Source organism: Ceratotherium simum, chromosome 6, assembly GCF_057802395.1.
Source record: "Ceratotherium simum simum isolate JZ-2026a chromosome 6, ASM5780239v1, whole genome shotgun sequence".
Classification (NCBI taxonomy): Eukaryota; Metazoa; Chordata; class Mammalia; order Perissodactyla; family Rhinocerotidae; genus Ceratotherium; species Ceratotherium simum.
In genome coordinates, this window is record NC_141905.1 from 14,005,559 (window position 1) to 14,030,676 (window position 25,118).

At 35.8% G+C, this 25,118-nt stretch overlaps 1 long non-coding RNA gene across 1 annotated transcript in view; it reads right to left on the minus strand.

Moving 5' to 3' along the window:
- The window catches only part of LOC147916770 (uncharacterized), a 255,324-nt gene that overhangs the window by 127,557 nt on the left and 102,649 nt on the right, over positions 1-25,118 (minus strand). The window contains exon 2 of the long non-coding RNA XR_015552559.1: positions 24,407-24,492. This is a non-coding gene — a long non-coding RNA (uncharacterized LOC147916770). The remainder of the gene's footprint in view (positions 1-24,406; positions 24,493-25,118) is intronic.

Consider the following 25,118-nt stretch of genomic DNA (forward strand, 5'->3'; position numbering starts at 1 on the left):
TGACATTGAGGAGCTCCTAGAGGTGGTTCCTGAGGAAATGACTAATGAGGAATTGTTGGAACTGGAACAAGAACGTACAGCTGAAGAAGAGGCAAGAGAAAAGGGAACTGCAGGAGAAGAAAAAGAAGAACCCTCAAGACAATTCACAGTAAAGGGTTTAGCAGAAGCTTTTTCAGACCTCAACAAGACCCATAAAAATTTGCAAACATAGACCCCAACACCAAAAGCTTTCCGTTAATAGAGAGGAATGTTCATGGTGTACTATCTGCTTACAAGCAAACCTATGATGAAAAAAAAGAAACGAACCAAGCAAATCACCATGGACATATTTCTGAAAAGAGCGACACCTCCTCAAGAAGAGCCTCAGGCAGATCCTTCAGGACTTATTCCAGAAGAAGGCATTGTTATCACAGATGACAACTCTATGCATGTTATTGCCCCTGAAGACCTTCCAGTGGGACAAGATGTGGAACTCGAAGACAGTGATATTAATGATCTTGATCCTGTGTAGGTCAGGCTAATGTGTGTGTTTGTGTCTTAGCTTTTAACAAAAATGTTTGAAAATTTAAAAAAATTAAAAATACAATGAAATTTATAGAATAAAGATATAAAGAAAAAATATTTTCATACAGCTGTACAATGTGTTTGTGTTTTAAGCTAAGTATTATTACAAAAGAGTCAAAAAGTTAAATAAAATTAAAAAGTTTAAAAAGTAAAAAAGTTATAGTAAGCTAAGGTTGGTTTATTATTGAAGAAAGAAAAATATTTTTTTATAAATTTAGTGTAGCCTAAGTATACAGTGTTTGTAAAGTCTACAGTAGTGTACAGTAATGTCCTAGGCCTTTACACTCACTCACCACTCACTCACTGACCCACCCAGAGCAACTTCCAGTTCTTTAAGATCCATTCATGGTAAGTGCCCTACAGAGGTGTATCATTTTTTATCTTTTAAATCATATTTTTACTGTACCTTTTCTATGTTTAGCTATGTTTAGATATACAAATACTTACTATAGTATTACAATTGCCTACAGTATTCAGTACAGTAACATGCTGTACAGGTTTGTAGCCTAGGAGCAATAGGTTATACCATATAGCCTAGGTGTGTAACAGGCTATATCATCTAGGTTTATGTAAGTACACTCTATGATGTTTGCACAACAACGAAATCACCTAAAAAAGCATTTCTCAGAACATATCCCTGTTGTTAAGCAATGCATGACTATATAGTGGATATCTACAGACTACTTCATCCAACAACAGCAGAATACACCTTCTTCTCAAGCTCACATGGAATATTCACAAAATACAGACCGCATTCTGTTGCGTAAAACACACCTCAACAAATTTAAAAGAATAGAAATCATGCAGCATATGCTCTCAGACCACAATGGAATTAAACTAGAAATCAATAACAGAAAGAAAACTGGAAAACTCCAAAATATGTGGACATTAAACAACACTCTTCTAAATAACATATGGGTCAAAGAATAATGTCAAGATAACTTAAAAAGTATTTTGAACTAAATGAAAATGAAAACACCATATATTAAAATTTGCAGGACGCAGCGAAAGCAGTGCTTAGAGGGAAATTTATAACATTGAATGCATATATTAGAAAAGAAAATGGATCTAGAATCAATAATCTAAGTATCCACTTTAGAAAACTAGAAAAAGAAGAGCAAATTAAATCCAAAGTAAGCAGAAGAAAAGATATAATAAAAATTAGAGCAAAAATCAATGAAACTAAAAAGAGGAAATCAATAGAGAAAATTAAAAAAAACCTGAACGCTAGTTCTCTGAAAAAAATAGTAAAATTGATAAGCCTCTAGCCAGGCTAACTACAAAAAACAGAGAGAGAGGGAACAAATTACTAATAGCAGAAATGAGAAAGAGGACATCACTGCAGACCCCACAGACATTAAAGGGATAATAAAGGAATACTATGAACAACTCTATGCCCACAAACTTGACAACCTAGATGAAATAGACTGATTCTTTGCAAGACACAATCTGCCAAAACTCACACAGGAAGAAACAGACAATCTGAATAGGCTATATCTATTAAAGAAATTAAATCAATAATTAATAACCTTCCAAAAAAGAAAGCACCCAGGCCCAGATGGGTTCAATAGTGAATTCTACCAAACATTTCAGGAAGAAATTATACCATTTCTCTACAATCTCTTTTAGAAGATAGAAGCAGAGAGAATACTTCCTAACTCATTCTATGAGGCCAGCATTACCCTAATACCAAAATCAGATAAAGACATTACAAGAAAAGAAGATTACAGACTAATATCTCTCATGACATAGATGCAAAAACCCTCAACAAAATATTAGCACATAGAATCCAACAAAGTATAAAAAGAATTATACAGCATAATCAAGTGGGATTTATCCCAGGTATGCGAGCATGGTTCAACATTTGAAAATCAATTAATATAATATATCACACCAACATTCTAAAGAAAAATTGTATGATGATACCAATAGATGCAGCAAAACCATTTGACAAACCATTCATATTAAAACATTCATTCATAATTTTAAAAACCACCCATTCATAATAAAAACTCAAAGTATTAGGTATAGAAAGGAACTTCCTCAACTTGATAAAGAACATCTGCACAAAACCTACAAATAACAACATACTTAATGGTGAGAATCTAGCTTTTCCACTAAGATCAATAACAAGGCAAGCATGTCCCCCCATTACTGCTTTTCAACATCATACATCCTTGTCAATGCAATAACACAAGAAAAAGAAATAAAAGACACGCAGATTGGAAAGGAAGAAATAAAACTGTCTTTGCTAGCAGGTTACATAATCATCTTTGTAGAAAATTCAAAAGAATCAACAAAAAAGCTCCTGGAACTGTTAAGCAATTATAGCAAGGTTGCAGGATGCAAGACTAATATACAAAAGTCAGTAGCTTTCCTATATACCAGTAGGAAAAGCACTGAATGTCTGTGTCCCTCCAAAATTCATATGTTGAAATCCTAACCCCCAAGGTGATGGTATGTGATGGGGTCTTTGGGAGGTAATTAGATCATGAGGGTGAAGCTCTCATGAATGGGATTAGTGCTACAGAGAGCTGTCTAGTATTCTTTCTACTATGTAAGGACACAACATGAAGATACCCATCTGTAAACCAGGAAGTGCGTTCTCCTCGGACACCAAATCTGCCAGCACCTTGACCTTGGACTTCCAGGTCCTCCAGAATTGTGAGAACTACATATTTATGGTTAAGCCACCCAGTTTATGGTAACTCATTATAGCAGACCATACTGACTAAAACATTTGGATGTATGTCTGCCATCTGCCACACTACTTTTTGTTCTCTGTAGTCTCATGTCTTATTTTTTTGCTGGGAAAGATTCACTCTGAGCTAACATCTGTTGCCAATCATCCTCTCTCTGTTTTTTTTTTCTCTAAATTATAGTTGGGGAGAAATTAACTAACTTTGTACCCCAAAGCCTCAGTACGTCATTGTATATTCTAGTTGTAAGTCCTTCTAGTTCTTCTGTGTGAACCGCTGCCACAGCATGGCTACTGACAGATGAGTGGTGTGGTTCCGTGTCTGGGAATCGAACCTGGGCCGCTGAAGTGGAGTGTGCCAAACTGTAACCACTAGGCCATCAGGGCTGGCTCTCATGTCTTTTTTTTTAAGTGACTTTATTTTTTAGAGCAGTTTTAGGTTCACAGCAAAATTGAGTGGAAAGTACAGAGATTTCCCATATACCTCCTGCCCCCACACATTCACAGACTCCTCTATTGTCAATATCCCCCACCAGAGTGGTACATTTGTTACAAGAGATGAACCTACGTTGACATGTCATTTTGACTCAGAGTCCCTACTTTACGTTAGGGTTCAGTCTTGGTGTTGTACATTCTATGGGTTTGGACTAGTTTATAATGACATATACCCACCATTATGGTATCATACAGAGTAGTTTCACTGCTCTAAAAATCCTCTGTGCTCCATCTACTCATCTGTCCCTCCTCTCAACGCCTGGCACCACTAAACTTTTTAATGTCTCCATTGTTTGGCCTTTTCCAAAGTGTTATGTAGTTGTAATCATACAATATGTAGCCTTTTCAGATTTGTTTACTTCAGTTGGTAACATGTATTTAAGTTTCCTACATGTCTTTTTATGCCTTGATAGCTCATTTCTTTTTTAACACTGAATATTATTCCATTGTCCGGAGGTACCTCAGTTTATGCATCCATTCACCTACCTAAGGACATCTTGACAGCTTAAGTTTTGGCAATTAACAATAAACCTGCTTATAAACATCTATGTGCAAATTTTTGTGTGGAACAATTGTTTCTTATGTATGACACCAAAAACATAAGCAATAAAAGAAAACAATAGATAAATTGGACTTCATCAAAATTAAAACTTTTGTACTACAAAAGACACCATCAATAAAATGAAATACAACACAAAATAGAAGAAAATATTTGCAAATCATAAATCTGGCAAGTGACTGTATCCATGATATATAAAGAACCTCTATAATTCAATAATAAAAAGACAACCTAACTTTTTAAATGGACAAAGTATTTGAATATACATTTCTCAAAGGATATACAAATGGTCAATAAGCACATGAAAAGATGCTTAATTTCATTATCCATTAGAGAAATATAAATAGAAACTACAAAAAACATACCACTTTCCATCTTCTAGGATGACTGTAATCAAAAAAATAGAAAAAAACAATGGTTGGCAAGGATGCAAAGAAATTGGAACCCTCATTCACTGCTGGCAAAAATGCAAAATATTAATTTGTTTTGGAAAAATATTTGGAAATTTTTCAAAAGTTTAAATATAGAGTTACCATATGACCCAGAAATTTCACTCTGAGGTATACACCCAAGAGAAATGAAAACGAAAACATTTGTCCTTCTCCTCCTGAAAAAATTCAACTTGTACATGAATATCCATAGCAGTATTATTCATGATAGCCAAAAAGTGGAAACAAGCCAAATGTCTATTAACTGATGAATGGATACATACAATGTGGTATATCCATACAATGGAATATTATTTGGCAATAAAAGGAATAAAACACTGATACACAGTACAACATGGATGAGTCTTGAAAACATTTTTCTAATTGAAAGAAGTCAGTTACAAAATATCACGTTGCATGATTCCATTTACATGAAATGTCCAGAATAGACAAATCTATAGAGACAGAAAGTAGATTAGTGATTGTCTAAGGCTTGTGGGTTTGGTAGAAAATGGGGGATGAATATTAAAGGGCACAGGGCTTCTTCAGGGGGTGATTAATATGTTCTAAAATGCGTGGTAGCAATGATTGCGTAATCTTGTCAACTTAAATTGGTGGATTTTAAGATATGTGAATTATATCTCAATAAATGTGTTGTAAATTATTCTGGATTTTAGTTCATTCATACATCCATTTGACTAACAGATTGTAAGTCTTCCATATTCCAAATATTGATTAGTCTATGGGAATACAGAGATAAAAGTTGCAATCTCTGCACCAAAATGTTCAATACAATGGGAGAAACAGACAAGTAAAGCATCAAATCCACCCCATTATATGAATGTTATGATGCAGTAAGCACAGAATGCTATGGGAGCACAAGAGAATCCAACACACTCAATTCAGCCTGGAGCTGAGAGATCAGGAAAGGATTCCTAGAAAGGGAAACATCTAAGCTGAGTCTCAGAGCACACCGAAGGTGAGAAAGATAAAAAGAGCTTCTCAAAGAGTTGGAGGAGGATATGCAAAAACAGAGAAATATAAGACTGCAAGACTCATTCTGAGGACTACATATGCCTGAGACACTAGGTTCAAAGGTGGGAAGGTTGAGAGACGAGGGCTGAGATGGAGTCAGGGACTATATACAGTATATTTTATATGTCAGCACACTAAGGAATCTGCACTACTAGGCAATAGAAAGTCACTGTTGGTTTGGATTTGGAGAAGACAGAGATGATCAGATCTGCATTTTTACAATACCATTTTGGTTGAAAATCTAGGGATTTGATTAGATGAAATAAATTAGGAGACAACATTTGCTATAATCCCACTAAAGCAATGATACTGAGGGCAGAGGGAAAGTCATGGATTTGTAAGGTATTTGTAATATAGAATTGATGTGACGTGGCAATGGATTACACAGCTATCAAGGATGAGGAAGGAATCAGGATGGTTCTCAAGTTTCTGATTTTGGAAACTGCACATGCCAGTCGTGCCCATTCATCGTGATAATGGCTACTGGAAGAGGGTAGGACTAGGAAGAATGGGAAAATGAGTTTAGTTAGGGACATATTGTGTTTAAAGCACCATTATGTCAAAGCAGATATGTCCAAAGGCAGATGGATATAAGGAAATCGAGATCAAGAGAAAGACATTTCTGGAGAAACAAATATGAAAGTTGTCATAATATATGGACATTGAACTCACTGAAGTGGAAAAACATCAATAGAAAGGGTATACCATAAAGGCAGAGAATAAAACCCTTGAAGAACCAGATTTAATGCTTAGCAACTCAACTTTTTCACTCATTATCTGTGTACTAGGAGCAAGATAATGCTCTGAACTTTGGGTTACTTATCTCTAAAATGATTGTAATAAAAAAAGAAATAAGGGAAGGAAACTATGTCTAACATTTGATGTAGTGCCTGACATGTAAATGCAAATCCATTGCTCCATTCCCCTTCTGCAATGAACATTCATTCATTCAATTAATACTTTTGAGCACTTACAATGTGTCAGCAGTGTTCTAGGTGCTGGGCATATGTTGCTCTGGATAGCCCTGCATTACATTCTTAGAAGAACCAATGCTTCCCCTTTCCATGTGGCTCTCGTGGAACTGATAGTTCGTACTCCCTACAGCCACAGTGATGGGAAAATGACTTAGGTGGGCCAAGCATAATATCCCATTTGCTAGGCAGAAGTGATTGACCTAAGGGAGTGTTTAAGGTATACAGGTAGGACCAATAAACTCCTAGAATTGATAGCTATATCTTTAGAAAAAGAATGTCCATTCATTGGATTTTTTAAGCTGAGTGTGCTAATTAATGTCTTGGCACCTGGAGGAAGTCCATCTGATTTGTGAGAGAATGACTCCTACAGAAGGAAGTAACCCAAGCCCAGAGATGTGAAGACAAACAAAACATTAGCGATGTCATCTGAGCCACTAGAGCCAACCATAACTGAAGTGTGATCATGGCTGGACTTCGTAGTTAAACGAGGCATTATGTCTTGCCTCTACATGGTTTTGCTTGAGGTAGTTTTATTAGTAGTTTCACTTGCAACTGAAAGAGCTCTGACTCATAGACCTTTCCCAGCTCACGTAAAGGTCCTCCAACCTCTGAAGCCTTTTGTCTATAGGAAGACTACAGTCATCAAAGGGATTCCACACTTTAGAACAGATCTCTCAGGGGCTAACACAATCCCCGATTTCTTTAAGATGTGGATCATTTATCAAAAAACAATTTCAAAAACATCTAGTGAGTGTTTACAATGGGCCAGGGGCCATATTTCGTGTCATACAGCAAGATCACAATCTCCACGTTTGGAAATTTATATTAGGAGGTGAAAAAGAATCAATATTCTTGGAAGACCAGCAAGAATAAGTGTGAAGAAAGACCCAACACTTAGATTGAGATCCTAACTTCCTCTTTATCCAGATTTCTCCTTTAAAGATGGACTTTGCAGTCATGACACCAACCCATTTGAAAATTGTCTATCACATGGAATGATGGGCAAGCTGAACAGTTCACAGTCCAGGGAATACACTAGCACAGGCAGATGAACATTGTATAGTGACAAAATCCCTTTTTATAAAACACAATCACTGGTGTAAGAAAAGTCCATCTAGCATTGTGAAAATAATATACCTCTAATTGTTGACTAAAATGACACATCTTTAGCGACTTTACTTGCAAAGGGCTATCAAACATGCAATTTTATAAAAGGTTTCTTTTTCTTCCTAAAATATTTATTTGTTCATTTGGTCTTCACATAAATAATCTAAGTTCATTGCGGAAAAATTGCAAAAGATAGACAAAGTAAAAATAATGTACAATCATCCAAACAACCTTAGTTAAGTACTATTACCATTTTGGTGGTAGTATTGGTGGGGAGATGTGTGTATGTGTTTGCACATACTGATCCTGCTATTATCATATATCATATATATCATAAAGATCTTATAATCTGTACATGTAAAAACATATAATCTGAAGAATTATTTAAATAACTATATAGTATCATAATCTACAATATCTAGTGTTTCAATGTACAAATGTTCTATAATTTGTTTAGCCTATCTCTCAGCATTAAACTTTTAGTTATTTTCCAAATTTAGCTATTACTGGGCTGAAAGTGTGTAGGTATTTTTTTTAGCTTTTTATGTATTTTGTCAAACTGTCCTCCATAAAAACTGTAACATTTTACATTCCCACCGATCCACAAGCAGGAGAAATCTTACTACCTCACACTTTCACCAACATTATCATTTTAAAAATTATTACAAGTAATTTATGAATTGAAAATAATGATATAAAATAAACATGCAAATGAATATGTATAAATACTATTAAATATTATTAATATTATTTATTAATATTAATAAAATTAATATTAGTTAAATAAATATTAATTTTCTAAAGAAATAGAGCTGAGTTGATTCTTTATAAGATAAAGTTAAGTTAAACTGAAGAGAAAAGCTGTATTAAAAATACAATTTTACAGTAATTTGCATGCATGTAATTCACTTTTCTATGAGTAACATCAATTCTCCTTCAGGATTATGTCAAATAGATCTGTTTTCAATGAATCAAAACTGAAAATAGAATTGTTTACAAGATCAAAGTTTCTCAAATGTACTATTAGAACATCAATCAGAGTGTTAGATATTTACTGCTAAAGGGTACATTATTTAGAACATAAGAGTTTTATAGACTGGCAAAAATAAGTAAAACAATCTACAACTTTGTGAAGAAAATTGGTATTTAGTTTTAATAATAGTGGTTTGGCATGAAAAGTTCATAAAGCCTGTTAAAGTGTAGTAGATAAGGAGAAAATCTGCCACAGTGTGACTCTTGTTTTAATGATGTTGGTGGCTCTCCTTGTAAATCAATTATTTTACATTAACCTTTATTATTTAATTGTGGCAATCCAATCCACATTTGATTCAAGTCATGTTTGAATAGAATTTTATGGATTTGAAAGTAAATTATCATATTTATAGAAGATATTTTGATTATGGAAGCATTTCCAAAATGTTTTCTATATCACAAGATACTCCATTTTAAAAGTGTTTTGTGGTAAAATGTTTGAAAAATCGCATTTACCATACCCTTCTTTTGGAGATTTGCAATGTACACTAGTAAATTAAAGATCTGAGAAGTTCTAGAAACAAGCATCCTGTTTTACTTTATTTTGGTATATTCAAACTTTTCAGCCAGCTTGTACATATGTTCCCTCTCTCACATTCTAAGTGCTTTCATTGGCTTCACTGGTGACAGCTTCACTTTTCGCTAGCCCTTTTCTTCTCAGCGAGTGTAAGGCCTGGTGATATGAACTGCTCATATGATTGCCTCCCAGGATGTTGAGAGGGTAGGAGGCCCGGCTGCTGAGAGAGAGTGGAAGATGACCAGACCGTTACAGGCAGCACCGGGGGCTTGGGCTGCCTCTGTGGCATCAGGGACATCTTGCTTGTGCCTCCTCAGTTCTCGTTTATGCTCACAGTGGCCCCCTTCCTCCATGACCCTCCACTCACCATTTGGGATTTATGGGTTACTGATTTCTGTTGCTTCCCTGACATCTGTTTCATTCCAGAATTGTAGTGATAAGAGAAGATAGAGCTGAAACTCTCTGAAGCCTTGGTTCTAGTCTTGGCTCAGTTACTAACTGAGTTTATTTATTTAAAAAACACATAAGGTGGGGCTGGCCCCATGGCATAGTGGTTAAGTTCTGGGCATTCCACTTCAGCAGCCCGGGTTCACGGGTTTGGATCCCTGGCACAGACTTACATCACTGGTTAGCCATGCTGTGGTGGTGACCCACAGACAAAATAGAGGAAGATTGGCACAGATGTTAGCTCAGGGCTAATCTTCCTCAAGCAAAAAAAAAAAAAAAACACATAAGGTACTTACTGTGTGTCAGCCACTGATCTAAATACTTCACAAATACTAACTCATTTAATCTTCATACAACCCTGTAAATGCATGCTCCTTATTGGCCCCATACTATGGATGAGAAATCTGAAGCACAGAGTTCAATTGCTAGTTACTGCTAGTGATAGTTAGTGGCTGAGCCTGAACTCATACTCTTAACCACTAAGCTACAGTGCCTCTTGAAAATCACTCAACTTATTTGCTTCTTTGTGTCTTTAACCATAAAATAAGATATGCTCTAGAGAATGTCTCCGAGTTCTAAGACCATCTCTGCCCTGCTTTATCTGCTCCTGTGTGTTTTCGAAGAACTCTTCCCCCAGCTCAGTCAAGTTCTCTTGTTCTACTGGCAATCACAGTCCACCTTGACAGGCCAGACAAAGCAATTGCAGGTGAGGCTGACAGGTCATGACAGACAGCTGGCAGATGCTTCCCACATATCAGTGATTTTAAAGGGAGGGTCAGAGATACGAAAGCCACATTGTGCTACTGGGAAATTTAGGTCTGTAATCAGCTGGTAGAGTGCTTGGCACAGAGTGGATACTCAATAAATGTTTGCTGACCAGAAAGGGTGCGCTATGATGGAAGACGATCAAGAATTTGAAACTCTGACCCTTTAAAGAGGAGAGACGGCTGGTTCCAATGTGACATTTAAGATAAAATTTAATAATAGAAGAGTAAAATTTAGTTATCAAGAGGATCTGTCAGCTTAAAGAGAAAACCTCTTACATGGATGGTGAAGTCAGAAGTCTTGACTATAAAGCAGTTTTAGAGTGGAAGATTGGCCTGGATGCGATTAAGTTACCAAAATAGTAACTGACCTGGGTCATTTCCCTGAAGCTCTTAAAGGTTTCATTTAGCAATCATTAGTATATCTTAAAGTTTAATATAAGTGTCAGCAAATACAAGAAAATAGTTGCTTAAAACAACAGGAAAAACATTAAAGTGCCATTTAATGTTTACCTATAAATTGCAATTTAACTTTATTTAAACTGTGAGAATACACAAGTAGAAACACACAAAGGAAACATGCAAAAATGAAAAAAGACATATAAAGTATTATGGGTACCTTGTACTTTGTTTTTCCAAATTTTCCCTATTGCTTTATAGCCTTTACAATAATTTTTATATTACTCAAAATAAAAAGTGCCCTTTCTACAGTTTACAGCGAAATGCATACCTTCATATTAACGCTTCATCATTCGCAAAACCCTCTTTCCTTCCTAGCCTTTTTGAACCTAACTTTTTCTTTCAACTTGTGTCTATTGTGCATCATACAGTGATTCCTCAACTCAGGTCACAAAGCCAATAAGTAACAGAGCTAGAACCAATCACATAGTTTTCTAAATCCCATTCCAGTACTCTCTCTAATATACCCTACTTCTCAGTAATTCACTCTCTGGTCATATGAGACAGATGAGTAAAATTGTACAGAGAGGGACAAATTCAAGATTGTACAATATGACAGGAGATACTCAAAGCAAAGCAATTTAATTATAAATATTTCTATCCAGGAAATAGGTCCACCAAGTGGAGATTTTAGCCCTTCCATTTGAATGTGAATTATACTCTTATTAAATAGTACACATCAAGGGATTCAAAACCAAAATATTAAGCAAACATTTATTATTAATTACTATGGGCTAAACTGTGTCTCCCTATCAAAAAAAGTTCATATGTTGAAGTCCTAACGCATAGATCTCAGAATGTGACTGTATTTGGAGACAAAGTCTATGATGAGGTAACTAAGGTTAAAGGAGTTCATTATTGTGGGCCCTAATCCAATATGACTTGTGTCCTTATATGAAGAGGAGATTAGGACACAGACACATAGAGGGAAGACCATGTGAAGACACAGGAAGAAAGCAGCCAAGGAGAAAGGTCCCAGAAAAAACATGAACCCTGCTAACACCTTGATCTTGGACTTCTAGCCTCTGGAATTGTGAGAAAATCAATTTCTGTTGTTTAAGCCCTGTGGTACTTTGTTATGGCAGCCCTAGCAAACTAACACATTACTCTGTTATTATGTTATCTTCAGTTTACATAGTCACAGTGGATCATTCTTTGTACTATAAGATTCTATTTGTTAGTCTTATTTAAGTTGTCCACACATATATTAATAACAGTTTTCAATACCATTCATGAGTGATAGTTTTACCAGATTTTAAAATAAGAATTATATTAGCTTAATAAAAAGAATTGAAAATATTTCTTTTCCTACTCTCTGAAATAGTTTACGTAACATGGAAATTATTATCTTGAAAGTTTGAAAAAGAAATTTTGATAAAACCATCTGGTGCCACAACTTTTTTTAAATCGATTTAATTTTTTTTCCTTTAGCAATTAGTGCCGTCTTTCTACATCTTGAGTTAATTTTTACAATTTATTGTTGTTAACCAATTCTTGTGTGTCAAACTTTCTTCCCTCTAAACTCTATGAACACTATTCCATTTTCTTCTGGTATCTAATGTTAAAAAGGAAAACTTGGATGACAACCTGATTTTACCATAGGTAGGTAACTTGCTTTTCTTTGTATCTTTTTGTTTCTTATACTTGTGATGAAACTGTTGCTTGAATGTCTCTAATTATGGATTTTTTCATTGGTTCTTTATTGCATACAACAAGATGAGTCATTTAGCTAACATATTCCGGTAACTTTTTAATTCCAGAAAGTTTTCTTCAATTATGTCTTTGATTATTACTTCATTTGAATGAATTAATCTGAATTTTTCCTCAGAAACACCGTTTACCTCTACTTTGGATCTCTATTTTGAGCCCTCTCTATTATTAGTCATGTATTTCATAGATTCATCTCCTTATCATTTTCCTCTGTAGAATATCAAAATTTTTTCTGGGTCTTTACATGTATTCTAGGCATCAGATTTTATTTTCCCGTTTCAATTGTTGAGTTTTAAAATATATTTAACATATATGCTTAACAAGCATGCTTGGATAAAGCAAATTTAATTCTCTCATATAATTTTAATTTTCTGGAATTCATTAATTCCTTATTTCAATCAACTGCATTGATATTCCAGCTTTTTTCTTTGTCACTCACACTTTTTTTTTAACCTTAGCCTATACTTCCTTTGTCTTCATGCATTATATTTAGAAGGCAATCTATTTTTTCATCAAGTTTCCTTCACTGGCTTTTTGATGGGCTGTATCTTTTCCTGTTGAGCCATTTTCAAATGCTGAATAAGGAATTCAGAATCAGTGTTTACCAAGAGAAAAGGAGAGAGAGAGAAAGAACAAAAATAATTCTTGAGGTAATTATTCAGCTTCTTTAAATAAAATGATGTGACATCTGTAATTGGCTTCAAAATAATGACTGGAAAATGGCACAGAATTATACATGAAATGAATTGGCTATGACTTGACAATTGTTGAGGCTGAAAATGGGAGTATAGTTGTCCTAATACTATTATGCTGTATATTTTATATGTTTTAAATTTTCCATAATAAAAAGTTAAAAAGTTTATCCATGATGGTTAATTTTATGTGTCAACATGACTGGGCCACAGAGTGCTCAGATATCTGGTCAAACATTATTCTAGGTGTTTCTGTGAAGATGATTGGATGAGAGTAACATTTAAATCAGTAGACTGAGTAAAGCAGATGGCCCTTCCCAAAGTGGGTGGGCATCATCATCCAATCAGTGGAAGGCCTGAATAGGACAAAATGTCTGATCTCCCCCAAGGAAAAGAGACTTCTTTCTACCTAATGTCATTTGAACCGAGACATCAGCTATTTCCTCTCTTAGGACTCCAACTGAAACATTGACTCTTCATGTGTCTCGAGCCTGCCAGCTTTCAGACTGGAACTTACACCATCAGCTCTCCTGGGTCTCCAGCTTGCTAACTCACCCTAAAGATCCTGGGACTTGCTAGCCTCCATAGTTGTGTAAGCCAATTCCTTATAATAAATCATCTCTCTCTCTCTCTCTCTGTCTCTCTCTCTCTGTCTCTCTCTCTCTATATATATATGTCTACTTCTCTAGACAACCCTGACTAATACACTATCTAACACTATGTCAGTGACTTCTAAAGTGGCATGTGCAAGATGATCTATTGTGGAACGTGAAAAACAAATTAAAACTTCTATTTATAATTACTTCTATCTTGCATCCCTTTTAATTTCATTTTTGAGGTTTTATAATTCATGTAATACATAGGTAGGGTAATAGGTGTTAAGACTTTCAAAAATACATATGTTAAGGGTTCACACCCAAATATTTCTTTAATCAATGGGGTATACATTCAAAAAAAGTTTATGAAAGAGTGTCCTAATTGAATGATATTGAATTTGCTTATTTTTTCTGTGGTATCATTCTCAAATTATCTCTCCACCCAGACTCTAGAAGCCTGAAATCTCCATGTAGTTGTGATTTTGAATTCATTTACTGCAACACCCTGGATAAAATAGGTGGTACAGGAAGGAGGATTTTGAACTAACACTAATTGACATTTTGGCTTCTATTAGTTTATCAGACTAAAATACCATGCTCTGAGGAATCTAGTCACATAGACATAAAAAGTATAATGTACAGAAGAGACAGGAAGTTCAGAAACCAAAGGAACTTTTCGAGAAGGCAACATATGTTTGGTTCTTGACAAAGCAGAGCTTTAGGCTTCCTGAGTCCACAGATAACCTACCTTGAGGTGAATAGTAAAACAAAAGAATCTCAAAGGGAAGAAAAAATTGACCAGAGTAGAACTCTGCTTACTTCACAGTTGACTGGTCATCAGCCTTGGACAAAAGATGGGTGCTACAGAAAAGAGCAGTAACTCTTTAACTTCAGTAATATTCAACAAAGTATTATTTGGGGTAATGTTCATTATTGGGAAATAATTCTCGGCTAATAGCTCACATTTCTACACAGTCCAAATCCTTTGAGCAAAATGACAACCTTGGAAGCTAGAGATACTGTCTCCCTCTGTGTTTGAGGATAGATTTATTTCTTGACCACTAGAATACAAATAGAAAACATCTCCCTTTTGGAAGACATTCCAGGATGGTAAAATCCTCCTATCTTGTGTCTAGAGAAGACTTGCTTACATTCTAGAGCAAAAGTAAGATCTTTCTCTCTCTGGAGGGAAGGCTAAGCAGGTCACCAGCAGTTCCATGTAAGTTCAGAATCTTCTGAACTAAAGGTTCCTCTTCTGCAATGTCCCCTACTATATGAGCAGATGTCATTCGGTCCTCATCGCATCACCCCATAGGGATTGGAGCTCAGGGAACTGATATAAGATATTGCTCTGGTTGCTGCTTTTGCCATGAGTAATAAGCTGTTTTTGTCTCTGATCCAGCAGTTTCATATTTTCTGTTAGTAAATGAGTATAAAACTGCGTCAAGCTAACTAGTTAGCTTGAGAGAAAGGTAAAATCTCAAACCCTTCACAGTTCTGACCTAATATTAATCGGCAGAGTAAGTATCTGAATGAATTAATGGAGCTACCAAGGAAGTCTACTTTAAAGTAGTCTTCGTTTAGTTATGCGAAAGAACATGTTTCTTTCCCCTAATAATTATGTTTTCCATGTCTACTCAATTAAAGTTCCCCTAGTGAACACATTTCCAGATAGTATAAACAATCCATCTCAATTCTGTGATGTAAGGTAGGATTGTAATCCTACATAGTTCTCAGTAACCCCATCAATCCTGCATAGTTCTCAGTAACTCCATCATTCATTTATTTCACTCAGCCAAAATCAAAAGTATTTAACAATTTAAAATAAAATACTTCTATGTGCCAGGCACTATGAAGAATTCTGGGAGGAATCAATCAAGAAGGACAAATAGGATATTTTCCTTATGTTAAACTAGTATGGTAAGTGTTACGAAAAATAAAAGAAGGAAGGAGAAAATGAATAAAAATTGTTCCAAGCAGAGGCAAAAGCAAGTGTGAAGTCTCTAGGGGGATGGGGTACAGGAGAAGAAAGGCACTTCTAAGGAAATGACAGATGTCTAATCTCAATGGGACAAAGAATGCAAGGGGCAAAGTGGGGCAGGTAAGCTAAGGAGGAAAGCAAAGGACAGCCATATTAATGACTTAGAATTATAGATCCAAGGAACATAAGAATAGGATTCTAACTTGATAGAGTTCTAACTTTATAAGACACATAATGAGATTTAAATCTTTAAAATTTTACTGTATATGTTGAAGAATAATTTAGATGTCAGCAAAACAAACGCAAAGAAAACCATTAAATGGCTATCATGTACAACAGTGATAATGAAAATTCAACATATTTGAAAGAAATGAAGTTCAGGAGTAGGATGGATAGTCTGTGACTAATGGTTTGTAGAGTGTGAGAAAGAGTTAAGTCAAGGATGACCCCTAATTTTTGACCTTTGGAATCATTTACTGATGTTCTTACATATCGCGTCTTCTTTGCAGGGTCCATAAACTTGCACCAGAATTCTTGCCAGAATATCTTGAAACCAGCAAACAGTTAGCCATTGATGATTAACTAGCTAGGAACTCAAGTTTTTTTCCTTTTGCAATTACTGGCTATAGCTTTTAGTTGTTTACCCACCCACTGTGCTGTTTGGGCAAGATGCTATCTGACTCCTACTAGGTTCCTATAGATAACATCTCCCTGGAGCCTGTGTCACCATGGTAATGGGTGTTTGAGCTATTTTTCAGTAATTAGAGCCCCTTGTCCACTTCAGGCCAGTTGAGACCACAACCCATTAACTGGGCCCGTGCAGATGTCAGATAAGTGACCTTTTGATGTCAAAAAGCTAAAAATTCCACCCTCAGGTCATGGCAACGCCACCATTTTGTGAACATGAGTCCTATAAAGAGGCATGAAGTCTGACTACGCTTTCTCAGATCATCAGTTACCTCATCTCTCCTCACCTCCAATCACCTATCTCCACATTTCAGACCACCTTGCCCCCTACCCCATAAATATCCCTGGGTCTCCATTATCAGGGAGGCAGACTTGAGACTTCTCCCATTTTCTTCACTTGGCTGCCTTGTGATTAAACCATCTCTCTGCTGCAATCTTGTTGTCTGGGTGTTTGGCTTTCTGGGCAGGGGGCAAAAACGAACCTGGTTCGATAACAATTCTGACACTACCTGCCTGGAATTCTGAGATTTTTCCCTTGCCATGTTCCATCTCCATGTTGGGACACTCAATAGCCTCATCTTTGACTCACTCCTGTTGACAGCTCACCTGAATTGAGATCTGTTAATAAATCCTCTTAATCTTCATGTTGTGCCCACTAGATGGAATGATCCCTGTGAAGACTGAAATTGGACCATTTGTGAGCACTGTCCAATGACTCCATCCTGCATTCTGCTCTAACTAAATGTTCTGCCAATTTTTAAGTTATGATGGCTATTCTTTTTCTTCTAAGAACATTTAATCTTCTAGTAAATTGAAATAGTTCAATCTCAACTTGTTCAAGAAATGGAACCAGGTTAAGAAAAGAAATTAATACTTTGTTTCCTTTCTTCCTTCCTTTCTTTTTTCATATCTATGTGCTTTAAGACTTGACACACTAAGGTACAATTCCCTTCTCTGAGCCAGACTTAATTTGTTTCCTTTAAAATAAGTAATGAGAAGGAAATTTCAAGTGCCAAAAGAATGAGATTAGTCAAAATAATTTTTCTTCTGCCTCTGTATTCTATACCTTAGATAATGTTTAAAATAAAGTCAGATTGTACTACAAAGATTTCAGCTAGAGAGCTTGTCTTTTTTTGTTTTCAGAAACCCATGCATTTCTGAAAATCCCACTTTTAGGGCCACAGGAAGGAGTTTTGCCCATGCTTGGGCAACTGCTTCAAAGTAGGAAGGTGTTGGAGAGCCCTTTTATTGTTTCTCCTGGGACAAAAATAATTGGCCATGGAGAGATCCCATGCCGAAATGTTTTGCCTTACTTGAAGGAGGGTGCTGCCTTAACAACATCAATATGTGGTACTGACTTAGTGGTTGGGTAGCAGGCAGCAGGTGGTGAGCAGTAAAGAAATCAATGTCAGAGGCTAGAACAATGGTGATCAGTGTTATGCACTGTCAAATATTTAGTAAACTATCATCCATGGTAACTTGGGAGAGAGGTCACATGCTATATTTCCTACTCTACTTTTGGCTGTGTTTGGGTAAGTATTATGAGAAAAAGATAAGTTCAGGAAAGAATTAGACAATTTACACACAGAAATAAAAGAGAATAAGTCCAGAATTTGGACAGTGAAAGTGTTGGAACAGCCAACTGCTTCTGAGGTTCAAATAGTAAGAGATGAGATTTTAAAAGACTTTTGGAGACAAAGACCCAGTAATTAAATGACTTTTGAATTAAATGACTCAAGCAAAGATTAAATTAAGGGTGTGGACCTCCTGTTCAGGCCTAATCACCTTGAGGTAGCCACCATTATGTTTAGAGAAAGAAGTTTGAGGGCAAGAAAATAGACAACAAAATGGAGAGAAGGGGGAGGGAAAGAGGGAGGAAGAAAGAGAAAGGCAGAGAGAGGAAGGAAGGAAGAGAGGGAGGCAGTGAGGGAGGGAGGGCAGCCAATTAGAGAGCTGGGTCTAGGAAAGAATATAAGCTGTGCTTAATGAGAATGAGTCACTGACTGGAAGCAAAATCTATAAGAAGCCTTCTAAGTATTCTCAGAGAATTATTTTTTAAAGGAAACCAGAAGCTCGGACCAAAAAAAATAATCTTAAGACTATTAAAGAGTTAAAACAACTCTTGGGCTCCAATCTTCCACAAATGGGATATAAGCTCCTAAGCCTATACAGTCCCTAAGAGGGGATACTCGCCAATGCCTGCTTCACACGGGGCCAGATGACAATAAACAAGATACAAACCTCACCCCACCCCTCAGACGGCAGAGGCAGGAGCCATAGCAAGACAAACAAATAAAAACAACAACAATAACAAAAACAAAAAAAGAAATAAAGAAAACAAGGTAGTTTTTCCCAAAGAATTGAACCCGTGTCCAAGCAGAACAATGCTCGCATTGATAAGACCTGCCTCACAGGGTAACAGGACTCCAGCAGTACCGGGGACCAGAACTTCTTTGGAATGAGAGTTTTTATCGAAATTATCCTATACCTGCTACATCCACTACTGAGGGGCTGTGGGGTGTGGGGGTGGGGACACCGACATCTTAATTTTTTTGCTTTTGCACCACACATCACAGAGCCACATCTGTATCTGATGGAGAGATCTCTGCAACACATAGGCTTTGATGGGGTTGAAGAGACTGGATGACAGTCTAGTTTGTTTCCTTAAGGAGATGTTGATTGTTCTATGTGTGGGAAAAAGAACGAAAGAGATGTTAGATGATTAGAAGGGCAGATGATGGCAGCACCTGGTTAAATGATTAACAACCATATTTCCTTTTCTTCTTCAGTGCATAGTCATACAGTTATACTACATTTTCAACTTTCCTTGCAAATGGGATCACCATGTATCCACATTCTAGCTAGTGGCATGTGAGCAGAAGGGATAGATGTGTGCTTGTCCAGGCCCAGTTCACTAAAATCCTCTATTCTCTACCCTCTTCTTCATCTGCAGCAACTGTGGAGGCTATGTGATAAAGACAGAGGCATCACAAGATAGAAGGGACCCTCCTGAAAACTGCATGGAGCAGAGCTTCCCCGCTCTCCAACCCATTTACACTGGACTGAAACTTGAGAAAACATTTTATTATTTTTCATTGTTAAACCTCTGAGATATGTGAATTGTTTGTTACTACATTTAGCACACCTGCACTAATATAGAAATTAGTCAGTGTTCAGAATTCCAAACAGCAAGCAAGCATTTTATGTTCCCTTTGTTCTAATAAATGTACTCATTTTTCTGTAAAAGCTACAAACAGAGCTTAGTGTGAATTATTTAAGAACAATTGACAACAGTAACAGTTTGCTAACGCCATTTGTTTTCTGCCCAAAATAAAGGGTAGGGGGAATCACTTGTGTGAAGAGAATTAGGATCATAAACAGGAACTGAACAAAGGTTCTCCCAGGACGTAATGTCTAATGAATGGATTAGATCATGACTGATGGACTGCACTAGTGTTCTTCTCAATTCCAGAAGATTAGATTTATGTGATGGGAATAAGAAAGGGCTACCCCAATACCACTCACTCAACACCCTTGTACCAATCACAGGCATGAAGATCATTTAATGATGTGATTATTCCCATAGAAAGTGAAAATTAGAATAAGCAAATGTTATAGATGTTTGTGACATCTATAACAAAACGACACACATATAGAATGAATATAATGAAAATTTAGCTAACAAAAAAATATCTATTTAAAGATAAATAATGCCAAGACAAAAATTTAAGCATCAGTCATTATCTAATGGTTTCTTAATAATTTGTTATTTGGTGTTGCCATGTAGACAAAATAATTGGAAGACAGAATTTTTATGTGGATGTTCTAATTCGAAGATAACATATCACTGATAGTCATCTTTCAACCCTTCAAATGTAAGCAATATTCTGATAGAATAAAATCTTTCTTAATCTAGAATGAGTAATATTTATAGACATAATAAATTATTAATCTCACTATGAATAATTTATACCAGAAAACTCAGATATTCAAAGAGTATTTCAAACTCAGGCATATTTGAGAGAGATGTAGAATTTTTCAATCCCAGAGATGTACATAAATTATTTTTTCAAGGGCAAATATATCTTACAGAGTGTTTCATATCAATATGAGCAATTGAGGTTGATTTCATATTTAAATTTAAACCTTGCACCTGGCCTCATTCTGTTTCCACTTCCTAATCACTACAGTATAACAATATCTTTTCAAGATATTGACAATGCTGTGATATTTTGGTAATGGTGCTTTAGGGAGGATCAGTGAAGATAATTATTCTATCTCCATGAATTTACAGTTTAGCATTTCAACTTGATATGTTAGCATATAATCTTGTAAATGTAATTAATTCAATAGCTCTACAATCAAAATTCTTTTAGCAAAAGCTGAATCTTTCGATTTTTTTAATATCTCCCTTAATTCTTTTTTCATTTTTACATATTATACCTTTCCAATTAAAGTTTAAAAAGGGTTCTAATGTTAACCTTAGATATTCATTTACAAAATTGACCTGATTATCTGAGGGCAAGGATTGGCACATTACCCCCTGAGGGAATTACACATGTTAATTGAGGGTAGACACTAGCCCTTGATATTAATGTAAGCTGTTCATGCTCATTGTGCATATAATCTCATCATTTGCATGTCTTTTATTAGTGCGTAGAAATAAAAAGACTGAGAAGCCCTGATTTTCAACTCCAATATTAGAGTGTGGTAGAATCTTCCATATAAAGCTATAATTTTTAAATTTGATTATTATATGGTTTCTCTTTTCCCTACCATCTATGCCCTTACTCTCCCTAGTTACTTCTTTTTACCCAGGTAGTTATTTATAATCCTTTGACTAGCATCTGATTGTCCTGGCTGGTATAAAAAAGTCCACATAAATAAATCATACAATTTAAAAAAAGAAAGGAGAATTAGTATATTGTTATTAAATTAATGTTTTATTAATTTATTATTATTTATTGTTAATATTTTATTAATTTCTTGGTTAAAATTTAAAACTGTTTTGTATCTAAATCCTTTTGGGATTCCACTGAGACCTGTGCATTCTATTTATAGCAAGCAAACAAAATACCTGTTTGCAAATCAGGACTAAAGAATGTAAAGAATGTGATATTTTAACATTATATTTTTGAAACAATTACAGACAATGTTGAGAGAGATAAAATATGATTAAAGGCAGAGAATCTACAGAGACAGTAGATTTAGTGACTGATGTTGTCAGAAATTCTAAGACCTATAGCTTATTTTATTCATGCATCCCTGATTTTGAGACTGTGAAGTACTTTAATATCCTATGATCTGATGAGCAGCCTGAGATCACATAACTTCTGAAATTCACCTGCTAACTCAAAAAATGTGAGTTCCCTTCCCAAGGTACGTCTCCCTGATGACAGGAACAGAGCACGTAGTAGCATGGGCAAAGCACTCAAAGCCAACTGAGAGACTCCATGAAATGAGTGACGGCTGAGTAATTCACTGGTATTGACTGTCCTCAGCCACTGCCACTCATTAGATGTTGCTAAGCTGAGCACATGAGGCATGTGTGAAAAGAGACTCCTTTACACAAGCATGCTATAATTTTTAAGCACTATTTTACTAGTAAAAAGGGAGGGCTATCAATAAAGGGTCACTTGCATAACTAATACACAATAGGTCACACTACTTCAACATGATTAAGTAAATAAAGTAAATAGCACAAGGTTTTTTCTGCCCCATTTCACTAAAATTGATGCTTTAAACAGATGACTCATAAAGTCAAAACTGCTGAATCCTCCAAATTTAAACAATCCTCCACAATAAATATTAGTTTGCTTTATTTTATCTTCTTTTTTTTCCAACAAGAAAACCAGAACCGTTTGTCTTTATGGTAATACTAAACTGTTCAAGAACCAAGAAGAGTTTTCCAGTTTGGGCAACAATCATAACTACATTAGAGTCCCTTTCTATTTCCTCCTTTTTCACAGTGCGGCTACCAGCCATAGTGCTGGCCCCAAGAGGGGTGGTGAGAGACACACTTGAGAGCATATATTCAATTTTTAAAGGCAACTCACTTTCAATTTGAAGGACGAGGAAAGGGCCCAATGCAAAGATAGGACATCTAAGCCAGTCTTGAATACACGTATTTCCTCCATACTGAACAGTGACTTTATATCTACACACACTGGTGGTCTGAAGTATTACAGCACCATCCATTGGTATCTAGGGTACTGACTAAATAAATTAGTGGGAGTTTTTTTTAAAGGAAAGATGTCTGTGCCTATTTAAGCTGATGTCCTCTTTGGTCACTTTTGTGAACTCAATGAGCCCTGTGCGAGACAAGAATATGTGGGCATCGGAGCAGTGTCATTCCTGGGAGTCAGGCCACAAGGCCAAGTACTGATAGTGCAGGGCTCACCCGACTGGCTGATGACCTCAGGCAAAGCGCTTAGCATCTCCTACGTGGCACTTTGCTCCTCTAGGACGTGGGGCATGCTAATACGTCTCTCAGTGTAATAGGTGAGGGTAAAATGAACTAATGAGTGTGACAGCACTTTGACAAGGATAAATCACTCAATAAAACGTGAGACTTTTCAATGCAGCCTGTTCTTCCCTGCTTTAAGAATGACTCTATTTAGAACATTAACTGTTTTGCTAAAAATAGTACCTAGAAATGCACTCGTTAATCAGGAGATCTTAGATATATCTAGATATGTCTATATCTATACTTACATTTATTAATGGAACAGTCCTGGCATATATAGGATTATCTTAACTTTGTGCATATAACCTATGCCATACAGTACATATCTCCACGATACCAAATCCCTAAACTTTTTTCAGGTCTGCACATCCACCTCTAACCATCATTGGATATTTAATCAAGGAATTTCTATATTTTGGAACTGAGACTGGAGTAACGTGATTAAGAGCCTCTAGCACCCAATTCACATCCTCCATGGATACCAAAAACATACAGACAATAAAGTTAAGGTCGTTTTTAAGCAGATGGTTAAAAAAATTAACAAATTTCATGTTTATTAATAGGAGACAACAAGTATGCAGTCAGGTTTAGGAACTGAAACAAGTAACAGAATTTTGCATTCGAAAAATGAAGTTAAGAGTTTAAGATCAACATCGTAAACCCAAAAATAAATATAACATAAGTAACATTTATAAAATGAGATACCATATTCCATCAAATCTCAGATGCCAGTTTGTTACCAAAAAAAACAATTTCAGAAAGGATACAAATTTAAAAAATGTAAGAATATCTGCCTTAAAATTTATGAAATATAGCATATTATTGAGAAATAGAAATGTATTTGACCAATAGAATCTTTTAGGAACACTTTACTTTTTTTACAGCTGCATTGAGATATATTAACATACAACCTTGTATAAGTTTAAGGTGTACAAGGTGTTGATTTCATACACTTATATATTGCAAAACAATTAACATCTTAGTGTTAGCTAACACCTCCATCACCTCACATAATTATCTTTTTTGTGTGTGTGGTGAGAACATGTAAGATCTACTCTCTTAGCAACTTTCGAGTACATGATACAGTATTATTAATTATAATCACCATGGTCGTATATTAGATCCCCAGAACTTATTCATCTAACTGAAAGTTTGTACCCTTTGACTAACATCTTCCCTTTTAGGAACACTTTACCTGTTGTATCAAGTCCAGGAAAGCTAGCTGGCTATCTGGGGTCCCTGGTGGCATGTGTGTTGAGGTTCAGCTCCGTGGAATAGGCACTAGAAAGAGAAATTGAAGAGTAGGTCTTGAAAAATTGGTCAAGGTTGAGTCCATCTAGAGACCACATGTAAAGGAGTAAGGCGCACCCTCCCTAGTGATATTTGAGGGAATCCCGGAAAATAATTGGCTCTTAGTGTTTCAGAGAGTCACTCTGAAGGTAATGAAAGTCTTGATTCTCATTGCATTATCAGAGAGTCAAATCTTGGCCAGAAATTGATATTTCTTTTCCTGAAACACACTAACTTAAAATATTTGGCTTCAAAGTATTATCAATTCCAGTATTTTCCCTTCTCAGAGCAGACCAACAATGTGGCATGTTGGTTAAAGGAGGGCAAGTTGATACTGTTGATGAATTTTCTTGCAGGACCCCAGTCTGTCATGTTTTGTCACCAGTGTGTAAAGTGAGTTTTAAAATCAAAGTATAGATTTATTCACTCACTTTCACATCCTTCTTTATGGATTTCTTTGCCAAAAAGCTTCCTGAGAAGTTCTGGGTAAGCCTTCATGCTCAAAAATATCTCCTCCAATTCTATACTTGTCCATCAGGAAACTTCATTATTTTTTATAGAAACAACGCTGGTCCATCTTTTCCACTGCTAAAGGGAGCCCATAGAATACAGGTTTC